This window comes from Diabrotica virgifera, chromosome 4 (assembly GCF_917563875.1).
Source record: "Diabrotica virgifera virgifera chromosome 4, PGI_DIABVI_V3a".
NCBI lineage: Eukaryota > Metazoa > Arthropoda > Insecta > Coleoptera > Chrysomelidae > Diabrotica > Diabrotica virgifera.
In genome coordinates this window covers 172,805,003-172,833,000 of record NC_065446.1, presented here as the reverse complement: position 1 = coordinate 172,833,000, position 27,998 = coordinate 172,805,003, and the positions used below count along the sequence as shown (strand labels likewise).

General features: G+C 31.7%; 1 protein-coding gene and 1 long non-coding RNA gene across 3 annotated transcripts in view; one reads left to right on the top strand and one right to left on the bottom strand.

Moving 5' to 3' along the window:
• The window catches only part of LOC126884017 (uncharacterized), an 88,279-nt gene extending 62,127 nt beyond the window's left edge, over positions 1 to 26,152 (top strand). Inside the window, exons 2-3 of one of the 2 annotated variants that reach the window (XR_007697806.1) lie at positions 25,793 to 25,919; positions 26,012 to 26,152. This is a non-coding gene — a long non-coding RNA (uncharacterized LOC126884017). The remainder of the gene's footprint in view (positions 1 to 25,792; positions 25,920 to 26,011) is intronic. The other variant, XR_007697805.1, reaches the window with a different exon arrangement.
• LOC126883743 (uncharacterized) overlaps positions 1 to 27,998 on the bottom strand; it is a 262,760-nt gene that overhangs the window by 122,726 nt on the left and 112,036 nt on the right. The gene's annotated exons all lie outside the window — the stretch shown is intronic.

The window sequence follows — 27,998 nt, the reverse complement described above, 5'->3', positions numbered from 1 at the left end:
TCGTTAGGTTGACCAACCATTACTATATAAACAATGGTTATATTATACATTATCTACAACTTTGTTATGGTATACACAATATAAGTTATAAATTCCAATAAACACAATAAATGCGCTAATGTCAGTCACTAAAAATGATAAACGTCAAAATTCACAGAAAACAAGGTGTCAAAGACATGCCGTATGGTTTACGCTTGTTTAACTCATTGTGGTTTCTATGGACAGCGTTACAGTTTTGCAATACTAGTTTCTGCGACTAAAACAGAGACCTAGTATAAAAAGTAATTTGTGAATAATTTCATGCATGTGCAAAGTTATAATGGAAGAACTATTAAGCTATTGATTATGTATTTTACAAAGGAACTACAACGTTAACGGGGTTTTATTGTTTCATCTAGTTAATGGACCTCTAAATATGAAAAACCCGCGGGGTGCTAAAATTTTTTTCAAATTACGGATACCCTTAGAAATCTTACGGATATTTTCTTTAAAAATAGTCCTAGAATTTTTTTGCAATACAGCATTTTAAAGTAAAAAAAAATAAGCTTTTTTTATTCCACAATGTATATACCTAAATGTACAAGAAAAAAAGTCATAATGGGAAATTTAAAAATAATCATTAAAAAATATCAAAAATCATTAAAAGTAGAAAAACTTGAAAAAGCATAACTTGCTTAAAAAGTGCCGCACAACCTTATACAATAGACGATTTTAAAGGTAATTGACTTCTCTTTCTACTAAATGTACCATTGCATATACCAAGAAATGCGTAGAAAAAAGTTACAGGACAATATTTGCGAAATAATGGGGAAAATGGCCCAAAAATGCTGTGAGCGGCGAATTTTGAAAAATCCTATTTCGGAAAGTGTAATTTCTAGAGACTTTTACCAAATTTCACTTTAAAGAGGAAGGATGGAAGTTATTTTTCGCTGCAGCAATGCCTATACCTATATCCCCGTGGAAAAAAGTTATGGGGCAAAAAACAAAATTGCTTTCTGTCGTGTTTTTTTTTTCTTGCTTTTCTTTTGAATATATTTTTGTAAAAGAAAATATTTTTAACTTTAAAATGTGAGATTTTGATAGTAAATTTAACCAGGAACAATTTTCCTGTACACATGTTTGTACCCAAAGTGCATAAAACTCACCCTAGTTCACCCTGTGCCTATGGACTAATTCACCCCTTTCTCAAAAACGCACCCATTTAAATGGTAGCACTCCGCGGTTTTGTAGTTCCTTTTAGCTCTCTTATTTTGAACATAATCAATAGCCTATATATTAATATATCTTTGCGAAACCGGATCATACAGTGTATTTAAGTAAACGGGGGGCATTTTGAATATTTAGTTTAAATTTTTATTTTTGGTTTTTAATTATTTATTGTTACACAGAGAGGAAATTTTTGATTGTAAAATTAAAATTCATTGAGATTGGATTATCAAAATTGGCACGGAAAATTGTCAACGGTTGGCAATGGACAGAAACTACTGGTGAAACACTCTAAGCAAGATTGACTCTCAATTAGCGCTGTAGTACAAATGACGATTATAATGATAAACGAGGAGAAAAATGTAAAAACTGATTCGTCGAGACAGCGAATATTCTGCAGTAAGCTACCTCACTATTTCACTATAAAAATTCCGAATGAAACACAGGATAGCACAACAAGCTATCTTACGACTGACAAGTCTCTACGATGTTTACCATTTCTAGAATACCTCTTCTTGTTTATCAACTACATGATATTTATCAAAAACGCGTAGTATCTAGCAGTACAGTTAAAAAATTAACTGTACGGCAATAATTTGTCTGTATTGAACACAAATTATATCTTTTATATACCTTTAGGCCCAAATTAGCTTGTAGGTATACGAGTTATTTTTAGTGTCCGTAAAATATTGTAAATATATCTAACCAATGTTAAAACTACAATCTTTAACAGTCTAACAGGTACATTTGCAATTATTGTAGCTTATTGATATAAACATATCGACTATACAGAAATACCAACCTAACATACAATGAAATCTACACCAAAATCGTAGAGAAAATTTAAAATTCTAAAGAGTTCCAAATTATATTATACAGCGCTGTCCTGACAATGTCATCTAATAGACCAGTGGGCCTTTAAGAAAAAATAAATCGATTTTTAAATAGATATGATGTCAAGAAAAAGTCTATAATAGAAAAATGGGTAGAAATGCCTAGTTGAATTTTAAAGTGCATAAAATGCATCCAGAAGTGCATAAACATGTCAAAATAAGTGAATTAATGGCCAGATTTTGTTACTCGGGGGTTTTTTGGGGTCGCTGAGGACGAATACGAGCACCTGGTGCCCAGATTAACTGCTAAGGCATGTCATCTGGAGTTTCGAGGGTTTTCGGCACTAAATTGATCCAAACAAATTACAAAGGAGATCAGGGCGCCCGCGTGCGGGACATATTTTGGCGCCCTTTAAATCTGCCACCTATAATCAAATTATGAAATAAATCTATAATTTTTTATTTTTTACTCGTAATAAAACAACAAAAATTCCAAGAACTCAAATGTTATTTTTCTTGTAACTAATTCACGGGTGATGGCAAAAAAAAACAAACAAAAACGTTAATATATTAGTTAAAACTAGAAATCGGTATCTTAAATCTAAATTGAATTAAATGGGTGTTTTTCTAGATCTGCAGCAAATTTTTTTTATAATATCTTCAAAGTCAATTTTATTGACGAGCTCTTGCCTATAGCAAAAGCTCTATTGCCAAACCAGATAATATTTTCTGTGTCATAGTAGACCTCAAATAATTTTTAATTAATTTTGAAAATGATCTCTTACCAGAAGCAACAGAGAGAGGTAAAGTGAGGATAATTCTTCATGAAATAGTGATATTTGGTAAAGATGAAGTTAGATTATTTTCAAATATACATAATTGAAGAATATCAAGAGAATTTGATAAGTTAGGTAACAAAAGTATGTACATATAGTAGAGCGTCGATAATCCGAACTAATTGGTACAGGGGTAGTTCGGATTATCAAATTGTTCGGATTATCGAACATATGTTCAAAATACATACAAAGCTCATAAATATAGTACATATTATGTACCCACATACGTTTTAGTTACAAGGAATAAAACACCTGCATAATAAACAAATAGGTATATTGTATGTACTTCTGCATAAACAAAACAAAAATCCGCGGTCATATTTTGCCCATATTGTCATATTAAATCCAAAAATTCGGTCCGTGATCATATTTTTTAATTTTATAATTTTTTTTGCGTTCGGATTAGCCATCGTTCGGATTACCAGGGTTCGGATTATCGACGCTCTACTGTAATTACAGTAAAACCTGCCATATCCGGATCAATGTGGCGACAGACCGATCCGGATATGAAAAAATCCGGATATCAAGATCACTTCTTTTACAGTCTCTGAATATAGTCAATAACTTTCGTCGATAGACACGTTTTATAGATTCTATAATACCTTGATAGATAGGCTGACAAAGGGATTTTACATTTGGGGGCAAAAAAGACATTTTATTTCGCCATCTTTTAGTTCTTTTGCGTCGGGATGAGCTGGTGCGTTGTCCAACAGCAGGACTGCCTTTCTCGGTAGATTTCGGTAGAACCGTCCGGATATGGGAAGTTCCGGATATGGCAGGTTGTACTGTATATAGCTTTCATTTCGCTAAATACATCAGTTGCATCAATTTGCTTTACTAGATCAGTTATCTTTTGTTGAAGGGCAAGACAGTGTTTTAAAATATCATTGTTATTTAATGTAAAAATATCTCTAACAAAACCAAAAAAAAAAAATCATAATCCGACATCATATCAAATCGACTATTTAACGAACTAGATTAATTTTATTCTAAAAAAAATAATATTTTAAACGCGGTTTTTGGATCTCTCATCTCTATGTTCATAATCGAAAGATGTTGGTTTATATTTTCGTCTCACAATATTTAACGAAGGAAAATCTTGTTCCATTTCAAGATCAGCTTCTAATTTTTCCGCTTGAGCAATTATTCCCTCAAAAACATTTTCATCTCTGAAATGTTTAAAATGGTATGTGTTTTAAATAGTTTTGGCATAAGTACTTTAATGTTAATTGTTACACTTTGGGTCATTATGCTTACAATATTAATCTGTAATAAACATACCAAATAATCACACTATTTACAAATAAATTTAAATGATTGGATATTTAATAGTAAAAAACTTGCTTTAGAATTCTTCTGCTTTAGAAGTCTACTTGCTCATAGAATTTAACAAATGGTAGTTAGTTTAGAAATTAATATAATGGTACCCAAGGTCCCTATACCATAGGTTGTATGGTAACTTTGACATTGACAAATGAAATATTGTCATCGTGACGTCACCCAGACGATCAATTTTACGAATTGTTGGTTTGGAGGCTATATTTTGTTATTAAATATCGTTAGTGTTTTAATTTGTGTTTATATCTTGAGATATAATGTATCTATAGATATCATTAAGTGTTTTTAGTATAATAACTTAAACCCAAAACTCTTTTACAAGTGTTAAGATACATTTTAATGTGTTTATATTAAGTACCTACTTACTTACTGGATTTTCTTTCTGCTGTATTGTATAGTAAAGGACATTCTTGTATAGAGACATTACAGTTCTGTAATGTCTCTTGCGGTTCTTCAGCTTAGACTTATTGAACAATATATCTAATTAACTCAAAGTATAGATAATAGATCTATTATATGTAATTATTTCATATAAAATTATAACAAATATTGCAGCCATCTGAAGATCGTTTGAATAAACAATTATAAACTAAATGAATATATAAAATGGGGAAAATTCCCTTTATTGCACTGAAATTGTATTTTTTTATAATTTATGTTAATGTAAAACTTCACAGGTACCTATTGAATGGAATCATAATGTTTTCATAGTTTTAGATATTATAATCCAGTACCTAACGTAATCAGATGCTCTTATGTTAAACTTAAGGGAAAAACTACTAATTTTGATACATAAATCTTTAGTTGAATCTCTTTTTCACCATGGTTTACATGTTAGGAGTAATTTATAATAATGTACTACATGCATTATCCCCAATTCAAAATTATTATATACCTACTCAAAATCATTTAAAAAAGTAAATTGTATTCAACCCATTATTAATATACCTAGGATATTTGAATGATTTAGTCCCATATATACACAAGAAAGAATCTCCTTCTGCTTTAATTAAGTAGTAATGCTATTCTACTGCATATATTTAATTGCAATTATATTCTATGATTTTTGTAACTCTACAGGTATCTACCATATTTTTTAAAGAATATATGAAATAAATAGTCATTAAAAATGCAAACGTATTTTTTTTTTAAATATACACATTTTCAATACTTTCCGAGTTCATTTCAATGAGTGAAGTGAATGCATTTGAATGCAGCATTCTGGGTGACGTCACTCCCGCCATTAGATTCTCGACGCTGATTGGTGGAAAGTTACCATGCAACCTGTCTATTTATGAACCTTGAATGGTACCTACATAATATTTTTATATTATTATCTATAACTTTTTATACAAATACGCCATCAATTATTTATCAAATTAAAAAATTATTTCTATTAAACTACAATGTATTTAACCCAAAACCCAACCTAACCACCGTCAAAATTTATTTTTCAAAATTTTACTTTCTCCCCTCAAAAAAATCCCAATGCCAAGTGTTTATGAAATTATTTTATTTTCAAAAATCCACGAAAGATTCCAATCTGTACAGAATATTACAATCCAAAAAGTTTTGATCTCTAAACAAAGTATAACAATTTACGGATATTGCAAAATATATATACAGTAGAACCCCGATTATCCGGGTGCGGATTATCCGTGCTATGATTTTCTATTACTCAAGTTGCGTTTTTAAGGTTTTATCAAAATAGCGTCATCGTAAATCACTTGACGGAAACTATATATGACGAAAGAGAGACTCATAATGAAAGATTTATTTTTTTCTGTTATTTTTTATGGTAGATACATATATATGTGTATACGTACATATATGTATTATACATAAGAAATACATGTTCGGATTATCCGTGCTTTTCAGTTATCCGTGCCACCCTTCGGTCCCGAGGAGCACGGATAATCGGGGTTCTACTGTATTTGCATATTATATTTTTTTAAAATACAATAATAGCAGTAATTATTAACACCAAGTATAAAATAAGATTTTAATTATTTTTTCAGTAATAACGCAATATTTTATTTTTGACATTTTCTAGGTGTTCATGAAAAATTTAAAATTAAAATTGTATAAAAAATTAATATCTCGTTAAAATAAATACTTCCTATTTTGCAAAACCTTCGGTTTTGGCGCCATTTTAGGGTTGCCCCTGCGTGCGTCGCACACGTTGCACGCCCGGTTACGGGGGCCCTGCGGGAGATTTTTGGTGTTGCTGAACACAAATACGCAATCAGAAAATGATTTACTTGCACGTATGTTTTTAAAGAGTCAGACTTAGATATGAAATTTTGTAGAATTTTGTATTGTTTGCTTGCCTTTCATTTCATAGATTCCTGCTAATGTTGCCATACTGTAACCTTTCCAGTGTTAACGATATTTCGATAAAACCTCAAAAATTTAATTTGAGTAATGGAAAACCATAGCACGGATAATCCGTAGCCCGGATAATCCGCGCAAGGATAATCGAGGTTCTACTGTACTTAAAAAATTGTAAAACGTGATATATCTCCAATAATAGAGTTAAAAATACTTACCAAAAACATATTGCAAAGAAAGTAAGTGAAAGGGAATTTTCACTTGCTAAAACTAGTATTAATCCAAAATTAACTTAATAATAAATAGATAAATTAAATGCAAATAATATTTTTTATAAAATTCATAGATTATTAATATAATACAAATAAGTGGTGTTAATCAACAACTCGTTAATCCACCGGCACGAGTTTTTGAAAAATGGGCAAATAGTCTGGGCTGATTATCGGAGAATAGGCCATTTTTGGGAAAAGTTATTTACCAGCATTTTTATTGCTGGAATCGAATTATAAGATCCTATATATTAATAATATAGGTATGCAAAGTCCTCAGATAGTGTGCTACTTTTTTTATAAACAAAATGGCGCCCGAAAATCGTGTTTTTTTCAATTATTGCTCTAGAACTCCGAAGATTTTAACTTTACAACAAAAACACTCAAATAAAAATTCACCGTGATTAAATTCTGCATAGAGACGTGTTTTTCCCGATCTGCTCCGACGAAAATTTTCCTCGGAAAATGCAGGTTTTCCCAACAAAATCTTTAATTTTCAAATAAAGTTTTAGATAAGTAATTATTTACCAATAATTAAATAATTTGGTGACTTAAAAGCCTTCTTGGTTTAGATTATAGTTCCAGAAGCTGGTGAAAATTAAAGGAATATTTTACCAACAATTCAATTGTTAATTAATAATTTACGGTCGCAATAATAACCAAAATAATTATGATACACTGATCAAACTTTGAAATCTTATAAAGATGAGATGCCTATTTAACATTTGGTCGACAAAATATAAATTTTTTATTTTTTTGCATAATCTTTAAATGTTTAAAAAAAAATAGTTATAAACAAATTAACGTTTCTCAGAAAGTTTTTATTATATTATAATTTTAAAAAATAGCTAAAATGCGCATTTCAAATATCTTGAAAATGAATGCTTTAAAACTTTTTTGCAACCATTTGCAAAAAAGTTATGAAACAGCAAAATAAACATACGATTACTACGGTGTTAATAATTTTTTTTAATTCTTTCAAAGCGTAGAAGTGAGTTTAAAGTACAAGCTAATTATTTATAAAACAATATCGATTATCAGCTTAATGGTTATATTTGAATTAAAGATTATAAATATATTTTTTTGTAATTTACACGCGCCAAAGTAGAATAATACAGTACCGTAGCTACCCGCCCACATACACAACTCGCGCGAGTTTAAGCGTGTTAGTCGCTTCGAGTGAACATTTTATCTCCGGCTCTGTATCAAGCCTACTTTCGCGCTAAAAATTACAAAAAAAAAGTATTTTTAATCTTTGATTAAAATATAACCATTGCACTAATTTTTGACATTCTTTGTGAGTAATTAGATTGTACCATAGACTCACTTTTAAGCTTTGAAACAATTAAAACAAATTATAAACAATGCAGATATCGTATATTTATTTTGCTGTTTCCTAACTTTTTTGCAAATGGTTGGAAAATTTTTTTAAAGCATTCATTTTCAAGACCTATGAAATACGCATTTTAAGTATTTTTTAAAATTAGAATATAATAAACAATTTCTAAGAAATGTTAATTTGTTTATAACAATTTTTTTTAACATTTAAAGATTATGCAAAAAAATGAAAAATTTATATTTTGTCGACAAAATATTAAATAGGCATCACACCTTTATAATCTTTCTAAGTTTGATCAATGTCTCATGATTATTTTGTTTGTTATTGACAACAATTGAATTGTTGCTAAAATATTCGTTTTATTTTAACCGGCTTCTGAATTTACAATCTATACCAAGAAAGCTTTTATTTCACTAAGCTATATAATTATTGATAAATAATTACTGGCCCAAAAAATTTATTTGAAAATTCGAGATTTTGTTGGGAAAACCCACGTTTTCCGAGGAAAATTTTCGTCGGAGCAAATCGGGAAAAACATGCCTCTATGTAGAATTAAATTGGGGTGAATTTTTATTTGAGTATTTTTGGTGTAAAGTTAAAATCTTCGGAGTTATAGAGCAATAATTGAAAAAAATACGATTTGTTGGCGCCATTTTGTTTATAAAAAAAGTAGCACACTATCTGTGGACTTTGCATACCTATATTAATAATATATAGGATCGTATAATTCGATTAAAGCAATAAAATTGCTCGTAAATAACCCTTCTTTGTACTTTACTAATTAGACCAACGTATTATAACTATTTTTTTTCAAAATTTAAAGATTATGCAAAAAAAAGAAAAATTTATATTGTGTCGATAAAATATTAAACAAGCATCTCATCTTTATAATCTTTATAAGTTTGATCAATGTATCATGATTATTTTGGTTATTATTGCGATCGTAAATTGTTAATTAACAATTGAATTGTTGCTAAAATATTCGTTTAATTTTCACCAGCTTCTGGAATTACAATCTAGACCAAGAAATCTTTGATGTCACTAAGTTATTTAATTATTGATTAATAATTACTTACCTAAAACTTTATTTGAAAATTATAGTTTTTGTTAGGAAAACCCGCGTTTTCCGAGGAAAATTTTCGTCGGAGCAAATCGTGAAAAACATATCTCTATCTTCTTCTTCTTCTTCTTTAAGTGCCATCTCCGCGGCGGAGGTCGGCAATCATCATAGCTATTCGTATTTTAGAGATGGCTGCTCTGAAAAGTTCATTTGATGTACATCCGTACCACTCTCTCAGGTTGCGCAGCCACGATATTCTGCATCGCCCTATGCTTCTCTTTCCTTGAATCTTTCCCTGCATAATCAATTGGAGCAAGCTGTATCTCTCTCCACGTGAAATATGTCCGATTTATTCCAATTTTCTTGTTTTGATGGTATTTAGGATTTCCATTTCTTTATTCATCCTTCTCAGAACCTCTTTGTTTGTAACGTGTTCTGTCCACGATATTTTCAGAATTCTTCTGTACACCCACAGCTCGAATGATTCTAGTTTTTTCATTGATGCAGCATTCAAGGTCCAAGCTTCCATTCCATAAAACAGAGTCGAGAAAACGTAGCACCTAGCCAACCTAACTCTTAGCTCCATGCAGAAATATCTCTATGCAGAATTTAATTGCGGTGAATTTTTATTTGGGTGTTTTTGTTGTAAAGTTAAAATCTTCGGAGTTATAGAGCAATAATTGAAAAAAATACAATTTGTCGGCGCCATTTTGTTTATAAAAAAAGTAGCACACTATCTGCGGACTTTGCATACCTATATTATTAATATATAGGATCTTATAATTCGATTCCAGCAATAAAATTGCTGGTAAATAACTTTTCCATGAATTTTGCTAATTAGCCCAGAGTAAACCCAATTTATCACATGAAACGCAGAAATAAAGTACTTAAAAATTGCAAATTGTTATATATTTCCAATAATAGAGTAAAAAATACTATAACAAAAAACCTGTTGCAAAAAAAATAAGGTAGGGGGAATTTGCACTAGATAAAACTAGTATTAATAGTTCAAAATAAATCATATCATGAATATGAATTTAGTGAAATGCAAATACTATTTATAAAATTCATAGAATTATTGATATAATACAAATAAATCGTGTTATGCAACAACGATTTAATCCAGCGGCATGGGTTTTTGAAAAATTGGCAAAATAGTTTGATAAAAGATTATAATTGTTTACAACTTATCATATGAAACGTGGAAATAAAGTACTTAAAAATTGCAAATTGTGATATATCCCAATAATAGAGTTAAAAATACTACACCGGGAAAAATATTGCAAAGAAAATAAGTTACGGGGAATTTCGTGAAATGCACATATGTACTACTTTTATAAAATTAATAAAATTATTGATAATACAAATAGGTCTGGATCCCGCGTAAGAAAAAAAAGTTGATTAATAGCAAGCTGAAAATTTGTTAATAGCTTAAGGGTGTCTAGTCGGATAAACTTTGATATATGTGAACACTGGAACAGGGGCAGTTTTAATTGTGGAACAGGTTAAAAATTTGGAACGGTCAGACCACAAAAACGGCATATTTATTTTGTCCGACAGAATAGACTTAAACTTTCCGAACAGAGATTAAACTCTCATGCAAAAATCAGACTGCTATTTATCACCTGTCATAATTCCTATCATTTGACATATTCTACATGTTCCACTCATTAAAACGTCCATTTGGTGATAAATAGCAGTCTGATTTTTGCATGAGCGTTTAATCTCTGTTCGAAGAGTTTAATTCTGTTCTGTCGGACAAAATACATGTGCCGTTTTCGTGGTCTGACCGTTCCAAATTTTTAACCTGTTCCACAATTAAAACTTCCCCTGTTCCAGTGTTCCCATATATCAAAGTTTGTCTGACTAGACACCCTTAAGCTATTAACAAATTTTCAGCTTGCTATTAATCAACTTTTTTTTCATACGCGGGATCCAGACCTAAAATAAATGGTGTTATGCAACAACGGGCTAATCCAGTGGCACGAGTTTTTGAAAAATGGGCAAAATAGTTTGATAAAAGATTATAATTGTTTACAACTTATCATATGAAACGTGGAAATAAAGTATGTACTTAAAAATTGCAAATTCTGATATTGACAAAATTACTTACTAAAATCACTAGCCAGTTGTGTCTGAGTTTAGCGAACCAACTATAATATATCCCCAATAATAGAGTTAAAAATACTACACCGGGAAAAATATTGCAAAGAAAATCATTTAAGGCGAATTTTCACTTTGGTAGTTCATTATTTCACGGTTTTTGCTGTAAATTTTAAAGAACCGCTTAGATTGACATGAAATTTGGCATACCTACACATAGCTAACATGTCAAAGAAAAAAAAAATGATATTGTGTCGATGTGTGCTTTTGCCCTGGGGGTGTTTCACCCCTACTTAGGGGTGAAAAAATATACGTCGAAAACAAGTCCGGAAATGGATAGATTGGCTAATTTTAAGCAACTTTTGTTCTATACATAAAGTTTTTCCATTAAGTCAATACTTTTCGAGATATGTATTTGTGAGTGAACATGTTCATTTTTCAACAAAATAATCACGTTTTTAGACGGTTCCTCGCAAATAACTCAAAAAGTAAGTATTTTATCAAAAAAAAGCATTCTTAGCAAAAATATAGCCTGTAAAAAAGTGAAAAAAATGGTGTATTGATGAGGTCTCTAGACCTAGCAGAAGCAAAGTTCTAATGATAAATAGGTTCATATTCGCCAAATTCCAAATAGAATATTTTAACGTGAAACATCCAAAAATTGAAGCCATTTTTGGAGAAAACTCATTACAACTTTTTAAAATGTTAAAAAAAGTTTTATTTTTGTCTTTATAAAAAAAAGTTTCTAGCATCAAATGTAAGCAAATTACGCTCAAAATAAAGATGGTTTCTTTTGCTTTGGCAAAAAAAAATCGGGAAAATCACCCCTTAACTAGCAACTTAAATACAATTAATCGTTGTTCGCTTCACAAGTTTCTTTGTTTATGTTGTGTTTATATATGTAAGCTTCATCGATTCAAAATGCATATTTTTGAAAAAACTTGGTTTTAAACTAAAATTTGTTAAATTTTTAATTTTGAAAAAAGTTTTTTTTTTCAAAATAACTTAAAAATTATTCGAAATACCAAAAATCTCAAACAGTAAAAAAAGTCGAAGTTGCTTTTCTGAATATTTTGTATTTTTTGATTTTCTGTACCTAAGACAAAAATTGGTTAAGATATGGCTGTTCAAAATGTTCATACACTCATTATTAGTGGCTCCTTCAAGCCTTTTCAACTGCAGCCCTTTCAAAAATAAGGACTTTGAACCGAAGAAACTTACAGATCATATAAACAATACATACACGAGTAAAGCAACTTTTGAAGTGGTAAGAGTTAATTTCAATTGAAATGCTAATTAGGGGATGATTTTACCGATTTTTTTACCAACAAAAAAGGGGCCAACTTTATTTTGAGCGTAACTTGTTTACTTTTGATGCTAGAAATTTTTTATAAAACAAAAATAAAGCTTTTTTAAACACTTTAAAAAAGTTGTGATGAGTTTTCCCCAAAAAGTGCTCCATGTTTTGGTTATTTCACGTTAAAATATTCAATTTGGAATTTGAGGAATATGAACCCATTTTTCATTAACTATAACTCTGGTTCTACTTGGTCTAGAGACCTAATATATACACCATTTTTTTTCACTTTTTTACATGTTATACTATTGCTAAGAATGTTTCTTTCGACAAAATACTTACTTTTTGAGTTATTTGCGAAAAACCGTCTAAAAACGTGGTTATTTTGTTGAAAAATGAACATATTTAGTCGCAAATAAGTCAAAAAGTATTGACTTAGGTAATGAAAAAACTTTATAGAACTAAAGTTGCTTAAAAGTAGTCAATTTATCCCTTTCCGGACTTCCCTGATTTTGGACGTATATTTTTTCACCCCCAAGAAGAAGTGAGACTCACCCCCGGGGCCAAACCACACATCGACACAACATCACTTTTTTCTTTGACTTTTTAGCTATATGTGTGCCAAATTCCATGTCAATCTAAGCGGTTTTTTTTAATTTAGAGGTTTTGCAATATATTATTTTTCCGTTAAAGAACGTACATAGGTACTATTATCTATAATCTATAGTATTTAGTTATCATTTAGTGAAATGCAAATACTACTTTTATAAAATTATTGAGATAATACAAATAAATCGTGTTATGCAACAACGGGTTTAACCCATCGACACGAATTTTTGAAAAATTGGGCAAAATAGTTTGATAAAAGATTATAATTATTGTTTGGTGCAACATTTAAAACAAAAATCTTTTAATTAAAACAAATTATTTCCGGTATCTCACTATTTTCATTGAAAAATTATAATCGTACGTTTTCACAGAAATATAAACTGCAGTTATTGCGGAATTTCTACTTATCATTTATTAGACATAACATGTCTCTTACAATAAATTTAGAACAACAATTGTTTATGATAATTTATTTTGGATTAGGCTGTGATTCTTTTAATCCATTTTTGCTGTTCAACAAAATAGTCCAATCAACAGCCATTTTCTCGTGGAATTTTGAGAACTAAGGTCGAATTCCTTGAAAATTTGGACTTAGTAATTATAACCTTTGTCAAAATCTACCCTATGCCGAACCAGGCTTTTGCCACGGGGGTGAAAATAACCCCATCTAGGGGACGAAAATTTTGTAATCAAAATAACTATGGAAATCGATAGAGTGACCAATTCTGAGTAAATTTTGTTCTATATTTTTTTTGCAAAATTGACACTTTTTAAGTTATTTGCGATTGAAACTCTCCATTTTTCATTGAAAAAACTCACGTTTTATAACCGTTTTTCATTAATAACTTAAAAAAATTTAATTTTATAGCAAAAATCATTAAGAACAAAATTGTAGCTAATAAAAAAACAAACAGATTCGCGTCTGAAAGACCTATGTAAACCGAATAACGACTGCGTTATTGCTCTTTAAAGGATGGTTATTTTCGAAGAACATCGAAATGGAGAACCTTTAATCTCAAATAACTCTAATGTAGTTCAATTTTTTGGGAAAACAAGGGACATATTTTAAAGTTCATTAGAATACCTTTCAAATAAGCTCTGACAATAGTTTTTTGCATAAGAACTGACTGATTTATGACGAAAATAAAGTCGCTCTCTGCTTTTTACTTTTTAAAATGTAAAAATTTAACCCTTGTCGCTACAACCCTAACACAAATGAATAGCTTCCCACTTGAAATTAACTTTATTAAGGTATAATTGATACGGTCCATGTGATTTGACCGGTTTGAAAAGCTTAGTTTAAAAAAAATAGTTGATTAAATCGAAAATTACATTTAAAAAAAAAAAGTTCATTTTTCTTAAATAAATCTAAAAGTATTCATAATATGAAAAAATGTTTCAAATATTAATTGTAGAATTTCTTTTACTGAAAATTTTTATTTTTTTAAAATCTTTGTATCATGAATACTTTTAGGTTTATTTAAAAAAAAATGAATTTTTTTTTAATTATAATAAGGTCATTTTCGATATAATCAACTATTTTTTTCTAAACTAAGCATTCCAAACCGGTCGAATCACATGGATCGTCTCAACTATACCTAAATAAAGTTAATTTCAAGTGGGAAGCTATTCATTTCTAAGGATTGTAACGACAAGGGTTAAATGTTTATATTTCAAAAAGAAAAAAGCAAAGAGCGACTTTATTTTCGTCATAAGTCAGTCAGTTTTTATGCAAAAAACTTTTGTCAGAGCTTATTTGAAAAATTTTTTAATAAACTTTAAAAGATGTCTGTTAAGTTTTCCCAAAAAATTGCACCACATTCTAGTTATTTGTGATTGAAGGTTTTCCATTTCGAGGTTCTTCGAAAATAACCATCCTTTAAAGAGTCAGTCTTTATTGGGTTTAGCTAGGTCTTTCCGATGCGAATCTCTTTGTTTTTTTATTAGCCACAATTTTGTTCTCAACGATTTTTTCAATAAAATTAATTTTTTTTAAGGTAATCATGAAAACGGTTATAAAACGTGAGTTTTTTCAATGAAAAATGTTAGTTTCAATCGCAAATAATTTGGAAAGTGTCAATTTTGCAAAAAAATTCTATAGAACAAAATTTACTCAGAATTGGTCTTTCTATCGATTTCCATAGTTATTTTGATTACAAAATTTTCGTCCCCTAGATGGGGTTGTTTTCACTCCCAGGGCAAAAGCGCAGTTCGGCATAAGGTAGATTTTGAAGAAGAGTGTCAACAGAGCTTAAACCCAAATTTTCATTAAAATCGGTGTTGATTCTCAAAATTCCACGGTTTTACAGTTTTTTTGCCGCTGATGAGTGGTTTAAAAGCGGATAAAAATTCTTGGAGTTTAGTTCTAGCAGTCGTAGAGTTACGGCTGTAAGTAGAAAAACTTAATTTTTATAGATAATTATAAACGAAGGGTACAGGTCCATAAAGAGCGAAGTCACCAAATGTTTATTTCGTACAAAACGAAGTTTAAACTTTAAAACCAGTTATTGATCAATTATTGATAGTTATCATGAACTCTGTTGATTAGATCAGTTACTTGGGTAATTAATTAGACACACACAAGAAATTAAACTTATATTGATCTTATGCAAAATAGAACATAAGCCTTAATTGGTCAAACCACCAAACATTATTGGCCTAAAGGGGCTAAGTCCAAAAAAAAAAAAAATCAAGTTAAAAAGTCACCACAGAATCCTTTTAAATCTTGAAGAAAATTTCCATTTTTTAGCCGAGGTTGGTATCAAACCTAATGGTAGGGGAGCCCAAGTGGGGATTTTTGCAGTTACTCGAGCGCGTCAGAAAATCACATGGAGTGAAACCTTGTACCCTGTAAATGTACCCCTACCATATATTGGATCTTAATACAAGGGAGTTCGTTAAGGGGGTCCGAAAAAAATATATCCTTAGAAAAACTGGAAATCGTCAGATTAAGATAAGGTTAGTTAAGTACATGCAGAACAGTGTATATTTCAAAAATCTGACGGTTTGAGCGGGGCGTAAGGAAATGAGTGAGTCACAAAGTTTCACAAGAAAACAGCAAATATTTTGAGAAATAAACGTCAAATCGAAAAACTAAAAAAATATGTGTTCAATATTTTTTTAAAATCTAGTAGTTTTTTTATCTAATTTAAAAAAAAAAGTAGGATTGATCTATTTCCACAACGTCAAGTGGCGATGGTTTTGCACCAGCACTTCTAAAAATTTCCACCCAATCTAAAGAAGTCTCAGCTCGTTGTTTGGAGTTTATTAAGCTCATTACCGAAAGAATACACTGTGGATATGGCGCGCGCTGGGGTATACGACCAGTGACGTCAGAAGCGTTTTCTTGAAATTTAAAATAATGCTAGATTTCTAATGAAGTTTTTTCATAGACAGGCTTTTTTAATTTTCTTAAAATTTTAGACAATTATTCCTAGGGTGTTTCTTAATCGTTTTAATGACTTAAATTTTTTGTGAACATCCCTCTTCACTTTGAGAGATTAGTATTGAATAGTCTGCATAGCAGATTATTTTAAGTTGTTCTCCCATTTGGTATCCTGGTTTAGTACTTACTTTTTTATTATTTCATCCATGATCAGGTTCAACAATAAAGCACTCAAGTGCTTTAGTGCATCTTCTACATTTACTTTTATGTTCTGGTAGATGTTTTCGATCGTCTAAGGGCCGGTTGTTCGAACGCTAATCAAGAAATTGATTATAATTAAGTCCCCTTAACAACCATCAAATAACAAAATCCGTTGTTCGTACGTCAATCAGTTGATTGTAATCAATTATCATTATGATAATTAACATAATTGATGGATTAATTAATTATTAATTAACATAACAATTATTAACATAGCTGATTAATTAATCAATTAATCTCATAATTGTAATCAATTATGTTTTCAGCAGACCAATCAAAGTTGACATTGACAGTAATTAAATATTTGATAATGATCAGTTGATTCCATTTTGGATTAGCGTTCGAACAACCGGCAGTAATTATTCCTAGAGATACCACTCTTGAGTATATAACAAATGGATAACGTCCTTTAATTTAACCCTGTCAAATGCTTTCTTAAGGTCCATGAAACATAAATATGCCGGTTTGTTGTATTCAAACGATTTTTCTTGAACTTGCCTCATTATAAATATATAGCGTCGGTGCATGATCTTCCCGACCTAAAACCTTGTTGTTTTAATTTCATTCAGTTTGTATGTTATCACTTTGTTAATTTTAATGTTATATTTATTAAGTTAATTACTCTGTAATTCTCGGTGTCCGGTTTGTCTCCTTTTTTGAAGAGAGGTATTAGGATGCTTGATCTCAATTCTTGTGGTATTCTGTTTTGTTCTATTATTTGTTGAATTAGTTTTAATAGTTGTTTAGTCAGATCTTATCCTCCATACTCTAGGAGTTCGTTCGATATTCTGTCCTCACCTGGAGGTTTTCTATTTTTTAATTTTCTTAATGTTTCCTTTACCTCTCCCGCCTCCTCGATGTTTATTTCTTCGCTTGTCGTAACTTCAGGTGTTGGTGGTTCATTATCGACGCCTTTAGCAAAAAGAGATCGGAAGTAGTCTGCCCATGTTTCCTTTTGAATGTGTTTCGTTTTTATTAATTCGTTCATCTCTTTTTGTCCTCTGGTCATTCTCCATACTTCTTTTTGTGTTCCGTAAAAGTCGTGTTTCATCAGTTTTGTGAAATTCTGCCAGTGTTCCCTTTTTATTTTTCTGACTAGTTTCGTTTGTGTGTATGTGTAATGTCAATAAAGTATTCGTTTCGTTTCTGATTCGTTTGTAGTGGTTGTATGCCTGCTGTGTTTGTTTTGTTCTGCTTCACTTTTATAAAAAGGCTTTCTTCTTTTCTTCACATTTTATCTTCATTTCCTCTCTAAACCATGAGGTTTTCTTTTTTGATATGTTAGTATTCGTTACTTTCCTCTCTCCAAGTGATTCTGTTGCAACGTTGATTATGTTATCTTTGAGTTTTTGCCAGCTTTCCTCGACGTTATCGTTTTGTTATATTTCATTCATAACAATCTTCTGTGATATTCTTTTTCTGTTAAAGTATTCTATGGATTCCATATTTAGTCTTTGGACTGTGATTTTTGTTTGTGTTGGTGCTGCTCTCTTGGGTGTGAAGTACCTATTTCATAAAGATTCCTATTTTACATAATACTAGGCTATGGTCGCTACCTAGTACATCTGCTTTGAGCCATCTTGGAGTATGTAAGTTTCTGAGAACATATCTATTTAATAATATGCGCAATCTTAAGATTCGATTCAAGCAATAAAATAGCAAAAGCATTTTTTCGATAATCTGTCCAGACTAGTGCCATTTATGTAGTCGCTGAGATTAGTAATGGGAAATGTGTTTGTTTTTTCTTCAAACTTTCTGAAATTTACGATAAACCGGAAACCTTATTTAAAATCTATTTACTGAGATCCACGGCCAACCCTCAAAGAAACACACAATCTTTGATGTTCGAACTAATAAATCTCCATTATATTCTATTACTAACTTAAAACAAGCTTTTAATAGTTTTATGTACCGATTTAAAAATAACACCCTCCTTATTGACGCTCCATAAGTAGAGTTAACAAAAAATCTGTTATTTTTTAGCTTTCACCCTCATTTACTTGATTTATATTCGCGGGTTTCGTGTGTTCGTGTTCTTTGTAACTTTTCTGGGCAATTGATTTAAAAAGAGAGATTTATTTTTATTCATTAAAACGAAAAGTGACAGATTAAGATTCGAAAACCCGTGTTACTGTGTATTAGAATGATCATTACAGATGGAAAAGTCCTCCATAAATCTGTTTTAATGTCTAATCAAAACATATTGTGTAATTAATTTTTAGAAACGCTGTATACTTTTTTCCATTATAAATTTATCAAATGCTTAATTAAAATATAATTGTCAATAATACTCTAATAGGTTCGACCCTAAAACATGAATCTTGGTATGCCTGTATAGACTCGGTATGCCAGTATAGACCTGGATCCCGCGTACAAAAAAAAGTTGATTAACAGCAAGCTGAAAATTTGTTAATAGCTTAACGGAGTCTAGTCGGACAAACTTTGATGTATGGGAACACTGGAACAAGGGAAGTTTTAATTGTGGAACAGGTTAAAAATTTGGAACATCAGACTACGAAAACGTCCCATGTATTTTGTCGGACAGAACTTCCAATTGATTTGTTACCGTTTCATTAAACTCTCATGCAAAAAGCGGACTGGTACTGGTATTTATTACCAACTGGGCAGTTTAATAAGTCCGACACGTAGAACATGTCAAATGTAACAAATCAATTGGTTTTCTGTCCGACAAAATACATGGGACGTTTTCGTAGTCTGACGTTCCAAATTTTTAACCTGTTCCACAATTAAAACTTCCCCTGTTCCAGTGTTCCCGTACATCAAAGCTTGTCCGACTAGATATAGCACCGTTAAGTTATTAACAAATTTTCAGCTTGCTATTAATCAACTTTTTTTTGGTACGTGGGATCCAGGACTAGTATGTTTCTGCACGGGCCCGAAATAATAATTATTGTAAGTTATTAAATAGTTAATTATATTGTTTATGCAATATAATGTTTTGTTCCGTCGGTCTTCTTTTTGTATTCTTCTTTTTCTTCTTCTTTTAATAGGATTATGTCCTGTTTCTTCTGTTACAGTCTCTGCTGCGATCCGGAACTCCAGCTCTTGTACCGTCGTTTTTTAAGTCTTCCTATGGGTCGCTTGGTGTTGGGCATCTGTGTTTTCGCTCATTTTGCAATACGTTCAGGGTCCATCCGATCTACGTGGTCTCTCCCTATGCGCCGTCGTGCTCTTGTCCATCTCACTACGTCTTGAACGCCTAGCTCTCTCAACCTGTCTTCGTTTCGTATTATATCTCTGAGTATGATACCTCTTATGGATCGTAGGGTTTTCACCTCTGTTGTTCTCATTATTTGTTTGGTCTCTGTTGTCTCGGCCTTTGTCTTTTCTGACTGAGGTTGTCCCCTTGCCCAATGCCGACATTGATTTTGATTTCTTCGTGAGTTCGTGTGTGGTTCTTAAATTCTTGTAAACAAAACATCAAAACAGAATTCTTATAAATTGGAGATCGTGGGAGTATAAACGAAGCAGAGGAAGGCTTCAAATGAGATACGCAGATGATATCAAGAGGCACGTGGGCTCTAGGTGGTAACTTGGTAACTGTAGCGACAAACAGATAAGGATGGAAAAGGATTGGGGAGGCCTATGTCCAAAGATGAACCGAAGAAGGCTAATTAGATAGATATATGTAATATAATATCCCAGACAACAATAGTTCTCGCCAGTGGCGCACACTTCCTACATACTGTCAACCTGATTGAATTGAAAAATAGGTATAATTCCATCTTAAAGTTTAGAAAAGACCCACCAGTTCCATAATATGTCAACCATCCAATTTGGTCCAAGGGTGTGAGCTTTACGGTACTACCCATTTGAGGTCTGTTTTTCGGGCTCGTCCCCAAAATTTCAAATATGTATACCTCGTCCAATTTACTTACCATTGCACGTCATCCGCGCCATAGCCTGTGACACGATACCAACACGAAATATTTAGGCGGTGGGTGTGTTCTTTTTTAGAATCAAAATGATTCTAAAGGGGAACACACCTACCGCCTAGATATTTCGTGTTGGTATCGTGTCACAGGCTATGGCGCGGATGACGTGCAACGGTAAGTAAATTGGACGAGGTATACTTAAATCCGTTTAATCCGAGCTCTACGGTTTCTTATAATAGTAATGCTCAATAACTTGCCAGCGCAGATCTAATTTTGAAAATAGGTTAAACCATTGAAAACTTTCCGAGCTCAGAAATTTAATTCAATTTCTGTTTAAAAAGGGGAAAATGGTTGTGGATGTGTGGGTATGTGTGTGGAAACGTTACATCGATCTGAATTTTTTTTCTATGTTTCAAGAGGGTGTCGGGGCCGATTCAGAACCGGTGTAGTTTGTGACTTTTGTCTACTCATAAGCCAGCTATACGATTGGGTAGGTATAACAAGACATATTTTTTAGGTGAATGTACCTCAGGTTCAAAGAGAGACGACAAAACCGAAAATACACTAAATCAGTAGCGCTTGAGTTCAGCTTTCAAACGATGATGCCTACGTGATCAGAATCGGACATCACACGGCCCAGTATAGCCAAAAAACTGAAAAATTTAACTTTGAAAATTTTGATTTTCGACAATTACTCAAAATTTCCTTCTACGAATTGCGCCGATAACTGAAAATTTGTAGGACTCCAAACGCCTCTAACGGTGTATACGTCATATTTGTGAAAATTCGAATTTCTAAGTTTAGGCCTCATAAGTATGATCAAATTTATTTCTTTTGGGAAAACACGGTTTTTCAAGCTTATTAAATCCTATAATACCTTCAGATATCATATTTAACCTTCAGTGGATCAGACACTACTTATCAATACGTTTCAAACGAGTGTTTAGTGATCAAAATCGGTTAAACCGTTTAGAAGTTATCGAGCTCCAAAATTATAATTCACGTACCCATTATCGCCGAAATTGTCTAGAGGTTACGATACTAAATTTAATCGGACAATCAGTATTGTATTTTCGGACAAAAATGTATTTTCAATTTGATCAAAATAAGATTCTAGTTTTTTTTTTGAAAGATTCTTCCCATAATATTTGCTAAATTTGAAGTAAAACTACAAACAAAATAGTCTTAAACTGTAAGCTTGCTCTTTTATGACGGGTTTGACTTAAAATTTAGCAAATATTACCGAAAAATCTTTCGAACTAATAAATCTCAATTATGTTCTATTACTAACTTAAAACAAGCTTTTAATAGTTTTATGTACCGATTTAAAAATAACACCCTCCTTATTGACGCTCCATAACTAGAGTTAACAAAAAAATCTGTTATTTTTTAGCTTTCACCCTCATTTACTTGATTTATATTCGCGGGTTTCGTGTGTTCGTGTACTTTGTAACTTTTCTGGTCAATTGATTTAAAAATAGAGATTTATTTTTATTCATTAAAACCAAAAGTGACAGATTAAGATTCGAAAGCCCGTGTTATTGTGTATTAGATTGATCATACAGATGGAAACGTCCTCCATAAATCTGTTTTGGTTCAAGTTAACGAGATAAGAGGTATTGTATAATATATTTTGAAAAACGTGGTACACTGTTTCCCATTATAAATTTGTCAAATGCTTAAATACAATAAAACTGTCAATAATATTCTACGCAATTCGAGTATAAAACATGCATCTTGTATTTTTAATTTTTTTTAAGGACTAGAACATCGCGCATCGGTTCTCAATCTGTGGTACTGTTACCTCGTAAAATTGATATAAAATTGATGGTAAGATATAAATTTCAAATGGTCCTGCTTGTCAGTTGGCAGAAGGCATTTGGCACCGGCTCACTCAGTGGAGACGGAAGTGGATTCATTTTAAAAGATTTCTTTGATATAATTCAAGGGCGCCAGGTAAATTCTAGGGCCAAATGCTAAGTTATTCTTCCTCACACTAATCTACCAAATGAAGGAGAAATAACAAGTATAACTACTTATTTGGACCTTTATTACAAACTAAATATATATACACATATATATAAAAAAACGAAAGGCAAAATAAAATGGAACAGTGATTTGAGAAATAAAGAAAAGAAAAACAAACATGAATTTAAACGCGCTATTAATATTTATAATTAAATCAAATTAAGAAAATATATAAAAAAATATCACCAATATTTATTTCCCGAAACCATATTTTTTGTAGCGAGATATTTATCAGAATCTAAGATATTTCTTGAACGTTAAATAAAATATTATCAGTTCTGACTTGGTTACTATTATGTATAAATGTATTTATAAAATTTGTTTAAGTAGGAAAAGAAATACTCCAACATATGAATATCTAGGAGCGCACAAGGTATAATTTATTTCAGTGTACTTTAAGTAAAAGAAACATTAACATATATGTAAAATTTTATAGACTAGTCAAATTATTTTAAGTATTTTTAATCGTAAATAATAATATAAGTAAGTCTTTATAACCTTAAACACATCACCGACACACACTGTCTCTCAGTGTAGATCTGCATCGACTGATTACGTAATTGAGGGGTGTAAAATCAAAGTCGGCAATCTCCTATTTCCATAATTTTGAGAAACCGCAAAAAACTGTAGAAACTAGCAAAATTAAATTAACGCAATAAAACTGATAAGAATCATATAAAATTTGGTTTGTGATCGGATGTCCAGAAAGAGGAGCTTAAGAAATTATTTATTTTCCTTTTTTTAAATATTTTTGTTTGTAGATTGCCGCTTTTTACCAGTTTTGAAACTAATTAAACATCATTGTGCCGGTTACTTAGTGAAGAAATATATATTTTGATACGTAAACCAAAATATGCGGAAGATCGGGTATATATTCACAGGTTTCGACAGAGTTCACGACATTCACAGTTGATCACGTGCGAGCGCAACGTGGTTCTTAGTGGCCCGCAGCGGAGATTGCCGTGTTTGGTACGCACTCAGCTATGGATATTGCCGCTTTTGATCCTGACATGAATTTTTCAGTGCGATTTGTATACAGTTAAGACCCCTTTTGGTTTTTACAAATACTTTTTCTAAAAGATAATAAAAAAACGCAACAAATGGCGTCCCTAACTCAAAACATGAAAAAGTGGAGATTGCCGCCTTTGATTTTACACCCCTCAATTACAGTTTCATAAATACCTGGATACTCCTTTCCCAAGGTAAATGTCTACTTATCTGTGATCTACTAAACTCTTCTTAAGTTTCCAAGTTCTACGTGGTACAACAGCTTTGATAAGTGATAATACAAAAAATACATCTTGAAATTTTACTAGCACATGCTCATCAAATCATACAGCAAGCCAAAATCAGAATACTGGTAACAAGAATAAAAAAATAAATCTACGACTAAAAGTACAAGTTGAAGATAAAAGTACATTGACAACCCTAAAACAAAATTATACCTAATTAATACTTTATATTCACAAGATTCAAAGCCTACCTTCCACTACAAGGATTGTTCAGTGCCGGTTGTTCGTTGACAACGACTCCTCTATTAGATATTAATTCTACCTTCTACCAATTCCAAACCATAACTAACAAGTCATCAACACAGGTAAAAATTCTTCGAATGGTTACAGGTTTTTTATTCCCCTACTGACAACCAAAAGGGATGGTTTTATATCCACCAATCGACCATGAACCATGTGCCTTATAACGACCTACAGCACGTCACATTCACATCCAAATTCTCTTCGCAACGAAAAACAATTTCTCTTCGGAAACAGGTGTCGTCCGCTAGGACGTTCCATGTTCCAGAAAACGATAGCCACAGTAAGGCGGTAATTTGAAATCTTAATCAACAATTCCCCATAACACACAAATCCAAATATTTTACAGTAGAAACATTTCCAATCATTTTGGAATAATTTCCCTAATTTCCCAATATCATAATATTTCCCAATATCATATACACTGTGTCCGTAAAGTATGGAACAAATTCTTTTTTAGCTAAACAGAGCATTTTAAGAAATAATCCTGGAACACGTCGATTTTTGATTTTAATTTACCGTATTTTAAAATAATATTCTAATATACAGGGTGAATTACTTTCGAGTAATGACGTCACCGTCATTTTTTTTTAATGGAACACCCCCATTTTGTCTTAATTTTCGGATTACTCTAGCTGAACTGATTCCAAAAATGTATCACATGTTGATTCAAATTGGTACAGGGTGGACAAAAATACAATAGTTTTGTGTGTGCTCATATTATTAAATTTTAATTAATTTTTGATATTAAATTAAAATATTAAATTAAACAATATCAAAAATTAATTAAAATCAAAAATTAATTAAAATATCAAAAATACAATAAGTATTTTTGATAATATTGTTAATTTAACTAACGCGTTATATTAAGAACACACACAAAACTATTGTATTTTTGTCCACCCTGTACCAATTTGAATCAACATGTGATACATTTTTGGAATCAGCTCAGCTAGAGTAATCCGAAAATTGAGACAAAATGGGGGTGTTCCATTTAAAAAAATTAACGGTGACGTCATTACTCGAAAGTAATTCACCCTGTATATTAGAATATTATTTTAAAATACGGTAAATTAAAATAAAAAATCGACGTGTTTCAGGATTATTTCTTAAAATGCTCTGTTTAGCTAAAAAAGAATTTGTTCCATACTTTACGGACACAGTGTATAAATAAAATACAAAAACTCATAACAATCGCTAATTATCGTAAAACTTTAACAATTCATTTGGTAAAGTCGATAACCATCAATACATACTTATATGTCACTCGTCGATACTCAATCAGCTGTTATAACCCTACATTTTAGCGAACAATAACAAATAATGCTACTGTTAACATTCTTGCAGCCTAGAAGTAATAAACTACTCCAAAATAGCAGATAAGTTAGTTAAAATTACGGTCACCGAATTGCTTTAAATATCCATTCGACAAACGACAAATTACAATATATTTGTTTGTTTTATTCTAGGTTCCAACTGTTGATTTCGGTGCCCCAATGAGATTATAATTGTTAGAAAACAATGCAACGGAAAACTATATATTATTATAAATTATCGCAAAACAAATCCAACATTTGCTAGTTCTCAGTATACATAGTGAGTATTGCAACTTAATTGGAATTTATAACTTTGATTAAAGATATTCAAATAAACAATCGCTTTACTAAAAGATTCTATTTCAATTTTAGGTAATATTCAGAAGAAATTATCGCTTACAATGGGTTCTGGACTAAACATAGCATCAAATGAAGTGACTCTTGACAGCAATATGATGTATTTATTGTAATGAAGTTATTTGTGAACAATAAACTATTTTAGTATCCTTTAAAGTCTACTAACTATTTTAAATAACCAAAAGTTAGTACAACAGACCTACAAATGAATTGTAGATATACGACCAAGTGAATGAAAATTAACAAAACTGCATAAAACAACATAGTCTAATCTCTAAGTGCAAAATCAAAACGTAACAGTACATGTACCACTGCACTGCTGGTGCATATCATTATTTGTGGTGGTACACAAAACGCAAAACAGCCAAAATCACCACTGTTATAGTTAATTAGATTTCCTAGTTAGATAAGTGTCAGTTAAGTGGTACCAAAAATAATTAAAAGTATTTTGTGGCACATGACTCAAAAAGATTGAGAATCACTGGACTAGAATGCTTAAAGTTGTTTGCAGTAGAAATACAGGATGAACATGAACAATCACCAGCGTTTGAAACGCACATCGAATTACGACAGGGCGATGCGCTGAGGTTTTCCAATGTTTCTCTTTAATGCTGGCCACTCACTTAAGCGTCGTTTAAACACAACGACAAGTCACAGCAACTAGTTGTGATGACAAGTTGAAACGCTGTTTAGACGCTGCGATTTAATGCGATACCACCTTCAACCCAACTCCAACTTTGATAAGTTGTGCGATGCACCGTTTACACACAATGATAAGTTGCAACAACTCGATTGACCTTGATAAGTTGTTTGATTTATCGCTGTGTTTAAACGATCCTTTAAGGGTCGTTTAAACACAGCGATAAATCAAACAACTTATCAAGGTCAATCGAGTTGTTGCAACTTATCACTGTGTGTAAACGGTGCATCGCACAACTTATCAAAGTTGGAGTTGGGTTGAAGGTGGTATCGCATTGAATCGCAGCGTCTAAACAGCGTTTCAACTTGTCATCACAACTAGTTGCTGTGACTTATCGTTGTGTTTAAACGACGCTTTACGGATAACGAAGAGACCTGGCGCCTGACATGCCCTTAACCGAAGGTCAAAATTACCACCCACATGCAGTTATCATTCAGTCGTTGGCGCGATCGCTTCACAAAACTGCAAGTGTGTGACATCTGGACTGCAGTTCGTTAACTTAACTAGCATCGATCGGCAAATCGGATTTTTTAAAGAGAAAAAGGCAAACAAAAACGCAAATAATCCTGAGTTTTTGAGTTTTATTGATATTTATCAATCACATTTTTGCCTATGGAAGGTAAAAGATAAATGTTACGCGAATCGGGATTTAAGAGAGAAAGCGTATCAACAATTAATGTTTCCGGGATTACGAGTATAACCCCTAATGCTTGAGGTGAAATAAGAGTTGTGTATTTCATGTCTTCAAAATTGTGACCGGTTGCTAAAACTCTTAATGTTGCAGTTAGGCTCTATTCCGCACTAATGGCACTTCTCATTCTAGTATTTTGTTTCTTTATTAAAGGTGTCACTAGTTTTAATAGCTTTTTAAAACATGTTTCATCCATTTTTAAATACTTTTTATAATCTTCCGTACAGGAAAGCTTTAATTCTGCCATAAGTGCCATGTGAGATAACCTGTTTCTTTTCATGAGGCAGTATTTAACCCAGTACGCTCTTTTCTTTTTCTTTTGGCTTTCTAGCACAATTATTAACGCACACGCTTTTTTTCGTGAGAGGGACATGCTTTCTCGTCGATAACGGCACTGTGTGTGGCAAGAGTTGCGATTCCCTTCAGATCTTTACCTGAAGAAAAAGGTCGTCAGATAACGAACTGATTCTAGTGTGTGTCGGTTTTCGATAACGGCCTTCAGTTCTGGCCTGTATGCCATATCCTCTTCGATATCCGTAAGTGAGTGGTTCTCAATCTACGTCAGGGATGAAGGTTATTCTTCTCAATCTTCCGAAAATACGATCTTGAGG